At 37.6% G+C, this 8,732-nt stretch overlaps 1 long non-coding RNA gene across 1 annotated transcript; it reads left to right on the top strand.

The window, feature by feature from the left end:
* The first annotated feature begins 5,702 nt into the window (after positions 1 to 5,702).
* On the top strand, positions 5,703 to 8,320 carry LOC130367052 (uncharacterized). Its single transcript, XR_008892060.1, has 3 exons — positions 5,703 to 5,805; positions 7,953 to 8,086; positions 8,204 to 8,320. It is a non-coding gene; the product is annotated as an uncharacterized LOC130367052 (long non-coding RNA).
* The last annotated feature ends 412 nt before the right edge of the window (positions 8,321 to 8,732 follow it).

The following is an 8,732-nucleotide window of genomic DNA, read 5'->3' as shown; positions in this document are numbered from 1 at the left end:
TAAACGAAAAACGCAATTTTGCTAATTTTGGAAGGTTTCGTTTTCACGCCGTACAATTTATGGTAAAAATGACATGTGTTCTTTATTCTGAGGGTCAATAAGATTAAAATGATACCCATTATTACATACTTTTATATTATTGTTGTGCTTAAAACAAATCACAAACTTTTTAACCAAATTAGTACGTTTATAATCCCTTTATTTTGATGACCTCTAACTTTTTTATTTTTCCGTATAAGCGGCGGTATGGGGGCTCATTTTTTGCGCCATGATCTGTACTTTTTTTTGATACCACATTTGCATATAAAAAACTTTTAATACATTTTTTATAAATTTTTTTAATAAAATGTATTAAAAAAGTAGGAATTTTGGACTTTTTTTTTTTCCGTTCACGCCGTTCACCGTACGGGATCATTAACATTTTATTTTAATAGTTCAGACATTTACGCACGCGGCGATACCAAATATGTCTATAAAATATTTTTTTTACGCTTTTTGGGGGTAAAATAGGAAAAAACTGACGTTTTGCTTTTTTATTGGGGGAGGGGACTATTCATAGCAATACCATGATTGCTAATACTGATCTGTTCTATGTATAGGACATAGAACAGATCAGTGTTTTCGGTGATCTTCTGCTCTGGTCTGCTCGATCACAGACCAGAGCAGGAGACGCCGGGAGCCGGACGGAGGAAGGAGAGGGGACCTCCGTGCGGCGTTATGAATGATCGGATCCCCGCAGCAGTGCTGCGGGCGATCCAATCATTCATTCAAATCGCGCACTGCCGCAGATGCCGGGATCTGTATTGATCCTGGCACCTGAGGGGTTAATGGCGGACGCCCGCGAGATCGCGGGCGTCAGCCATTGCCGGCAGGTCCCTGGCTGCGATCAGCAGCCGGGATCAGCCGCGCATGACACGAGCATCGCTCCGATGCCCGCGGTTATGCACAGGACGTAAATGTACGTCCTGGTGCGTTAAGTACCACCTCACCAGGACGTACATTTACGTACTGCGTCCTTAAGGGATTAAAAGTGTTTTATATGCAAATGTGGTATCAAAAAAAAGTACAGATCATGGCACAAAAAATTAGCCCTCATACCGCCGCTTATACGGAAAAATAAAAAAGTTAGAGGTCATCAAAATAAAGGGATTATAAACGTACTAATTTGGTTAAAAAGTTTGTGATTTTTTTTAAGCACAACAATAATATAAAAGTATGTAATAATGGGTATCATTTTAATCGTATTGACCCTCAGAATAAAGAACACACATTATTTTTACCGTAAATTGTACGGCGTGAAAACGAAACCTTTTACACATTTGCAAAATTGGGTTTTTCTTTAAAATTTCCCCACAAAAATAGTGTTTTTGGGTTGCACCATACATTTTATGATATAATGAGTTATGTCATTACAAAGGACAACTAGTCGCGCAAAAAACAAGCCCTCATACTAGTCTGTGGATGAAAATATAAAACAGTTATGATTTTTAGAAGGCGAGGAGAAAAAAATGAAAACGTAAAAATTAAATTGTCTGAGTCCTTAAGGCGAAAATGGGCTGAGTCCTTAAGGGGTTAAAAAACCCAACAAAGCATCCATTTTGCTATCCATGGGGTCTGTTACTGACATCTCCTGAAGACAAGAGAACCATACTCTGCATGGCCAAACTTACTGTTTGACTTCACAGGGAACAGAACAGAGCCACCTTGTGGCCGTTTTTTAAATCACATTAAAAACATGTAATTTTGAGATATTTTTACCCCTAATATAGTTTATTAAGTATTTGAATATAAGATCAATACATAACAGTACATAAAAAAAGGCAGACAACATAGTTAAAATCGCGTTCGGGGTAGGTGAGATGTTCCTCTATAGGGTGCATGACTGGTACTGTTGATTATATATGTTTTGCTTTCATTTTCAGTCTCCCCTATTCTATTATTCGATCTGATTACACAATCTGATATACTATTACCTCCATCCATTTACATATTTACTAACTGTGTTTAGTCAGGTATTTTGTTGCATGTTGGAGGATACTATTGTATATACAGACTTAATTATTATTGCTTATTAATTTGTATCTATCCCCAAGTTTAATATTTGGGACAGTCTCACTCTGCTTTTCAGTGTGTGTTTGTCTGACCACCACATCATGCCTCTCGTGATTTTAATGTGTATGTATTTTTAATCTACTGTGAAATAAAGATTATATATATTTTTGTTAAACTCCACCTAGATTGCCTCCTTTTCTGTGAGAGTAGTTACAAGTGGCCTAGGTTGCTATCTGTGCCTTTGTTCAACTTTTTGGATAAATATGGTTAAAATCATGTTAAAATAACAATACAGATGTTTATAAATATAAAGAAAATTCCAATTAAAAATATGGTTCTAAGAATAGTCATTTCAACACATATTTCAGATCTATAGCAATATTAGGGACCATATTATGTATACTACCTAAAAAGAATGAGAAAAAATAAATAATAAATAAATAAAATTAAATAAGTAAATAAATAAATCAAACCAAAAAAAACAAAACAAATGTAGCCCAGAAAAGAAAACGTATATATTATCATGAAAGGAATAAGCATACAGCCACTGCATAAGAGAATATTATATAAATAATAATGTAGAAAAATGAAGTGTCTAAAATAAGTAACATTAAATAAAGTTATTAGTGATAAAAGTCCAAGAAAATAAAATAATCACCCTTAGGTAAGGGAGAATAAAAGGGATAAAAGATAATTTAAGATATATGTTCATGGGACCTTCAATGTTCCTAGGGAACCAAATAGTTTCGCTAAAGTATACCATTGCCTACTCATGAAAGGGCGTATTATAGAAGCTACCTCAGTGGGATCATAAAAAAGGGTGAGGAATAATTGCCACTTTCGAAAAAAACATTTCCCCATCGATTCTTTGTTGTGTAGAATCTCTTTACTATCAAGAGCAAAGAGATTTTTCAATGCTTCAATAATATAAGTTAAAAGGAGGAGAGAGGGACAAGCATTCATGTAATAAACATTTTTTTAGCTAAAACAATTACTGAATGAGCAAATGCAGGGAGAGGGTTATATGATACAGGAGAGTCAGATATGTTGACTTTTGCAAGAAATAATACCTAATATTAAGTTAGGGAGCCAGTAAGGGAACTAATAGAATTGAGAAGGGATGACACCATATTCCAATAAATCCAAACATGAGTGCATTGCCATAGACAAAGATATTATTCAGCTTTTATCATTTTGCATTTAGGACAATAATCATTAGATTAGATGGATAGATGGATAGATTAGACGGAGAAGGAGGTAAGGTGAAAGCATATATATATTTATTAAAGTCTTGAAGTCCTACTAAAATATGTTCTTAAAGGGGTTCTCTGCTGCTCAGCATTTGTGCTGTCATGCCCCCTTCCATAGACTTGCATTGAGGGGGTGGGGCGTGATGTCATGAGGGTCGGGGCTGTGACATCACGAGCTCCCAGTGCCGGCTCCAGCATTTGGAACCCCTTAAAATCATGATATAGCAGCCAATTTTCTCTCCACTGAACTCAAGGAAGGTGATATAAACCATTTCATTAATTTACCATATAGTGATGTTATAGATCTGTCAGTAGTGGAGGCAATAATAGTATCAAATTCATTAGGAAGTATCTCTTTAGAGACATGGACTAGTTTAGAAAAACAATATATTTTTTTAATGGACCATATTGTAAAAAGGGAGAAGGAGGAATATTATATTTAGATACAATTGCCCTTATTTAGTGTAGGTTTCTTTGTGGGTTTTAAATCCCTACATTTTTTTTCCTCGGTATTTACTAAGGTTTCCCTACATTTTCCACTTTCCCTACACTTTGCTTTTTTTACACCTGCTCTGATCTGTCTGGTTTTACTCAGCTGGAACCCACCACATTTTCTGTGGAAACTTTAGTAAATATGTTGGGATTTTGGGAAAATGTTGGGAACACGCCCCTTTTCTGTGACCATGCCCCCTTTCCCCGACGGCCACGCCCCTTTTTTCGGGTTTTCTTAGCAAAATGGAGAGTTAGTTGGGGTTTTTTCAATCCAGGCGCAATTTCAGGTGCAGATTCAGGCGCAGACAGAATTTCAGGCGCATGTTCTGGCGCAGACAGAATTTCAGGTGCAATGCGCCCGAAACTGGCGCACAACTCGACAAAACATGTCGGGTTTGCAATAGTAAATGAGGGCCAATATCTGTCATTGAACTCCAGCACCGATCAGATGAATTCATTAGATCACCTACAATATTAATCCCTCTCAATCTCCAAAGATGAAATAAAGCATTATCCTTTCCCATCGGAAAATCTGGATGTGCCAAGGTGATAAATGTTTAGAGCAGGTAAATGATAAGCCAAAACGTTTTCGTAAAATTTTTCAAGTGGCTATTGTTTCTCAGAAAAGGAGAGAGCGTTTGATGACTGGTGGCAAAACAGATAAAGAACAATGCAGTAAGGCAATGGGTTGCCAAGGGGCTGCCAATTGAGATTCTAAGTCAGTATTAGAATATAAAGAAGTTCCTTGGAACCAATCCCTAATATGTCTTGTTAGGCAAGCAATGTTATATCTTCTAATGTCAGAAAAATGTATCCCTCCTTCTCGAGTAGGTAGCAGAAGTGTACATAGGGCGATTCTGTTTTTCTTTTTTCCTGCCCATATAAATTTAGTAAATGTAGAATTGAGCATTTGGACAACAAAATGTTTTAATAAGAGTGGAATAGTTTGTAGTGAATTTAATAATTTAGCAAATCTAGACATTTTAAGGAGATGACAACTGTTCTTCCAATTTTAATGCCTAAATATGTTATGGTTTGTGGAGCCATATGAACTTAACATAAGGTTAGAAGATTATATAGGTGTAATGAAGAGGGACGTCTAAGTAATAATAGTTCATATTTGGTAATATTCATTTTGTAGCCTGAGTATTGACCAAATTGTTTTAAAGGGGGACTCCGGTGCTTACACATCTTATCCCCTATCCAATGGCTATCACGCTACCTCCCATAGGCTTGCATTGAGGGGCGGAGTGTGACGTCACACGGGGGCGGAAGCGTGACGTCACACGCCGCCGGCCCTGCGGTCGACCGTAATCAGTCCCGGAGCGAACACGCTCCGGGGACTGATTACAAACGGGGTGCCGCGTGCATGATCACGAGCGTCCCCAGCTGCGGGACTCTTGCGATCAGGCATCTTATCCCCTATCCTTTGGATAGGGGATAAGATGTGTAAGCAACGGAGAACCCCTTTAAAGTATCTACAATGAAGGACAGTGATTTAATGGGATCTTGAAGAAATAAAATGATGTAATCTGCAAATAAGGATATCTGCTCCTCCCTATCTCCAATGTGAATGCCTGAAAAGGATGAAGTAGATGATAAATACAGTGATCCCCCGACTTATGATGGCCCCAACATATGATCATTTCAACATATGATGGCCTCTCAGAGCCCATCGTATGTTGAAGGCAGCCTCGACATATGATGCTGCTGTGTGTCGGGGCCATCATACAAACAGCTATCTGACAGCGCTGACAACTTCAGCAACTGACAGATAGTTGTTTAATGTCCCCGTGTGCCCCGTTCTGCCTCCTGTCACTCACATGCAGTCCGGCTAACTCACGCAGGCTTCCACTGTGAGCTCTGTGTAAGCCCCCCCCCCCCCCCCCCAGTGCAGCCATAGCCAATAACCTGCAGCATCTTGCTGCAGGCATCCAATGAGCTGCTCCCCTTCCTTTCCTATAGAGCTGTCGGCAGGATCGTAATGGAGGACATGCTGTCTCCCCTGAAGGTATTTAAAGAACTGTACAGTACTGTATGCGATGTCACACATCACATACAATACATATACACACTATACATCCCATACATCAATGTTTCCCTATCAGTGTGCCTCCAGCTGTTGCCAAACTATAACTCCCAGCATGCCCAGACAGTCAATGGCTGTACATGCATGCTGGGAGTTGTAGTTGTGCAACAGCTGGAGGCACCCTGGTTTGTTAAACACTCCCCATACACTCCACATACAATGGTCATCCCAGAACCAATTAGCAGTTTCCCATAGAGATATGTATTCAACATACAATGGTTCCGAGGCCCCAGAACCAATTACTATTTTTACATAGACATATGTACTCAACATATGATGGTTTCAACATATGATGGTTCTCCTGGAACCAATTAATATCATATGTTGAGGGACCACTGTACCTGGCTAAGCGTTCGAGAGCTATATAAAAAAGTAAGGGAGAAAGCGGGCACCCCTGACGTGTACCTTTTAATGATGGAAATGTAGGACATAGGAATCCAGGTAGGTAAATTCTAGATTTGGGAGAATTATACATAGTATGAAAAATTATAAGAAAAGCTCCCGTTATTCCCATAGCATCAAGCACGTGACCAAGCATGACCAGCTAACATTATCAAATGCCTTTTTGGCATCTAAAGTAAGTATAGAAGGGTAACCTTCTTGGTTGGGTCAGTGATGAACAGTAAGAACTGTATGAATATTCATAACTGCAGATTGGCCCTTAATAAAGCCTGATTGCATAGGTGAGATTAGAAATGGGAGAATTAATGAAAGGCGATCAGCCATAATTTTAGATAACATTTTGGAATCTACATTTATTAAGGATAGAGGGGGAGATTTATCAAAACCTGTGCAAAGGAAAAGTTGACCAGTTACCAATAGCAACCAATCAGATTGCTTCTTTCATTTTGCAGAGGCCTTGTTAAAAATAAAAGAAGCGAGCTGATTGGTTGCTATGGGCAACTGGGCAAATTTTCCTCGGGACAAGTTTTGATAAATCTCCCCTATAGGTCTGTATGATCCTGGATCTAAAGTGTCTTTGTTAGGTTTTAAAAGTAATCTAATATAGGAAGTATTTGCTGACTCTTTGCCTTTGCCTTTATTTTCCAGAGCACCATTAAAAAGATCTGATAATGTATCAGATACCTGATCACATAAGATCTTATTAAATTCTCCTGTTAGTCCATCAGGACCCAGAGCCTTTGAATTTTTAAATTGATTAGTAACCATTTTAATCATATCTGAGGTAATCGGTGCGTTTAAATATGTCAATTGTTCTTGAGTAATTTGGGAAAGAACAACTTCCTGTAGGAGGGTATTTACAGTGTAAATTTGAGGAGGTGGATTAGTATAAATATGTGAGTAATATTTACCTAAATAATCAGTGATCTGTCACGGATTAGTAAGTAGTTTATTGTTATAGTCTTCAAGAGATGGTATAGAAGGAGGGGGATGTTGCCCTTTAGCTAAGTTAGCAAGAAGTCTCCCTGATTTATTGCCAAAACGATGAAGTAAAGCTAAGAAATCAGTATGGTAAAATTGTTCACGCTTTGCCAGCCAATCATCAGAATCATTTTTAGCTTTTATCCAGACCTCTTTTAGAGTAGGTGTCAGATAATTTAAAAAAGCAGTATATGCCCCTCGTAATGTGTTGCTGGCTGAAATATATTTGGAGGAAAACTCCCTTTTTTTCCAGCTGTGTATGAGATCACATGTCCTCTGAGGACAGCTTTAGCAGTATCCCAAAAGAGGATAGAATTATCCCTATGTGTTATATTGTTAGTACAAGTCCAACCACCATCCCTGAAGAAGTTGTGCGAATGAATCGTCTTTGAATAAAGAACTTGGGAAACGGTACATGATATCTGTATCTCTAGGATGACAGTCATTTAGTTGAATTGAAAGGGGTGTGTGATCTGAAATGAACATGTCCTCAATCTGTGTTGTCTGAACTGAAGGGTATAGAGAATTACGTATAAATATAAAGTCAATACGTGACCATGATGATTGGGCATGCGAGTAAAATTAGAATTGTCGTTCAACTGGATTATGTAATCTCCACAGATCTACTAATGAAGTGTTCTCTAAAAGTGGTGATAATACCTTGTCTTGTCTTGCATATCTCCCAGGGACAGAGGAAGACTGCGGAAGAGTACATGAACAATCGCCCCCTAGAGTCTAGTACAGAATTAAAATCACCACCAACTATCTTGGAAGGGATAGGATATGTCAATAGAGTGCTTTTGAGGGATGAGAAAAAATTGTATGTGTAAGAGTATTGTATGTGTAAGATGTTTGTCAATTAAAGTAATTACACAAGTTTTGCGATTTACTGAAGGTGAACCTAAAACTGTACCTACCTATATCTTTTTCTCCATAGAAAATTCACCTTCAGAAAGAGTTGTCTCTTGTAACAATGCCATATCAGCATGTAATTTACGTAAGTGACGTAAAATCATCATCTACTTATGAGGAGAGTGGAGCCCCTTAATATTCCAGGATATTATACGCATAAATAAACATATAATAGAACATTCATGGGATTTAGACACAAAACTTTGAACTAAGCAAAAAAGAAATACCCATGCATTGGGTGTATTATAGAAAATCTGGGCAAAAAAACAAACAAAAAACTCTAAAACAATATAAAAAAATAAATATATAACAATAATAAAAAAAATCTCTATTAAAGCAGTAAATTTTTACTCGAATATATGAATAAAATCGAGTAAAATAAAATACTCATGACTTCTCTTTTTTCGGGAGGAGCACTAACTCCAGTCCACAAATATAACAAGAAATTATTATTAATGACCATTGAATACATTAAATTGCAACCATACCATGTTAAAAAGATATACAAAAAAAAAAAAAAATAACACCACTATGAAAAGGGTATAAAAATGTCC

The sequence above is a fragment of the Hyla sarda genome, chromosome 4, assembly GCF_029499605.1.
Source record: "Hyla sarda isolate aHylSar1 chromosome 4, aHylSar1.hap1, whole genome shotgun sequence".
Lineage (NCBI taxonomy): Eukaryota > Metazoa > Chordata > Amphibia > Anura > Hylidae > Hyla > Hyla sarda.
This window is presented reverse-complemented; position numbering and strand designations above follow the sequence as displayed.